Raw genomic sequence first — 1,806 nt, 5'->3', positions numbered from 1 at the left:
CTCGGGGCCTGCATGCCAAACCCGTAGCATTTTAGGCCACGGCCCAGAGCAGGCCCCAGGGGAAAATGCGCCACCCCCCAACAAACATCGTCCCTACAAGAACAAGGAACCAGAAACCGAAGAAAACAACAATGAAGACAGATAAGTATGGTTCCTACCATCACATAAAGGTTAAGGGTTGTACTAACAAGGGGTGGATGAATCACGCCTGGTTAGGAAGCTATCACTCTTGGTAGTTATATACCAAAAAATAAATACAAGGGGAATAGAATTAATATCTTGCCACCAATTCAGCAAGCACCCCAAGTGGTCTACCCTCCCACGATGGTGAATGTCGCACCATCGTTGATAAACCACTTGAGTATTTCACCAGGTATACCCATTCATGGGATTTGTAACTACTACCATGGATCCAAGGATACTTTATGGTAGACATCGACCTTGAAGATGCACACTATTCAGTACCTTCTCATATAAGTTTCGGATAACCGCAATTACCTGGATGGAGTAACCATGATGAGCGTTGCGGCATTTAAGTCAAAGTTATCCAGAATCAACTAGCCCTGACACTTAGAAACATTCCGTCATGGCATGTCTATATATTAACGACAAACTATCCTTGGATACAGCTTTAGCTGCATCGCTTCTCGGCCTTTTGGCTAAGATCAAGTGTAGTATCTGTTCTTATCAGTTTAATAATCTGATACGTCCCTTATCTAGGGACCATATATTAAATTGAGTTTGGAACAGGGAGATGGAATAGGGGCTTGCTCCGCCCACTCCACGCATCGACCCAGTATTGCATTGCCTCTGGGAACGGTGCGCAAAATATATATCCAGATATTTACGTTGACCATCCACAACGTTGTTATCTGGTATTCATTAAGACTATCAGTCATGGTGCATTAACCACCAATCAACTACGTGGCAAAGTAATTGGGATATAGCAGCATTACCAGCTACTGAACTTTGTACCTTTCCTATGAGCTGAGATACTAGTGTTCAAAACTATCTCCATACCTGTAATATGGGGGCAAATGGATTAATCTGTCGTGTTATCATGGAATTTATCGGCAGGAAGGATTATGGTTGTACACTTCCACCTGTTTTGAGTAACATCTTATGTGTCCTGATGTGTTACTGAGCTTGTAATACTTAATGCCAATATGAATTGACTTAAACATGTTATATATTAACTTACTTAATTCTAGTGAAGCATTTGCTCAGTAATCCACCAAATTTGCATGTTCGTTTATAAGATAACAACATCACAGTGGTGGCATATACCAAACCACTTGGGCGGAGAACATCGATATTAGGTGACAATTTATTAACAATTGGAAACCGTATGTCGTCAAACATGTTTGACCATCAGTAACTCACCTATCAGGTGAGCTAAATACTGTAAACATACATTTAAACCAAAAATATTTGCTGAAATCACTAAGCAATATGGACACCAGATATCGATTCCTTATATCCAATTAAATCACCACGTACTAACTTACGTCACATGAAACCAATCTCAAGGCAGCGGCAATGGAGACATTCCCGCGTATTGAGGGGTGGGGGGAACCTAATCTCTATGTTTTCCTTTCCTTCTACCTCTTCAATAGGTACTACGGCTTCATCAGTCGGGTACTACGCAAATTACAGTGGACCAAGTCCACAAGCATGGTTCCCAGTGATCCTCGACATGGTCATTAAAAGAATTGCAGAATTGGGAAGACCATTGCTGTGCTTGGATCAGCAGCACTATCAACCTGATGACAGCATTCCGTCGCATATCCTAGGGAACATACCTGA

The 1,806-nt window shown here is 41.8% G+C and overlaps 1 non-coding gene across 1 annotated transcript; it reads left to right on the top strand.

Moving 5' to 3' along the window:
* Nucleotides 1-639: 639 nt before the first annotated feature.
* LOC116972662 lies at nt 640-830 on the top strand. Its single transcript, XR_004411862.1, has one exon. It is a non-coding gene; the product is annotated as a U2 spliceosomal RNA (small nuclear RNA).
* Nucleotides 831-1,806: the final 976 nt, after the last annotated feature.

The sequence above is a fragment of the Amblyraja radiata genome, chromosome 4, assembly GCF_010909765.2.
Source record: "Amblyraja radiata isolate CabotCenter1 chromosome 4, sAmbRad1.1.pri, whole genome shotgun sequence".
In the NCBI taxonomy this organism is placed as follows: domain Eukaryota; kingdom Metazoa; phylum Chordata; class Chondrichthyes; order Rajiformes; family Rajidae; genus Amblyraja; species Amblyraja radiata.
The sequence above is the reverse complement of the archived record's forward strand: the minus strand, read 5'-3'. Positions and strand labels throughout refer to the sequence as shown.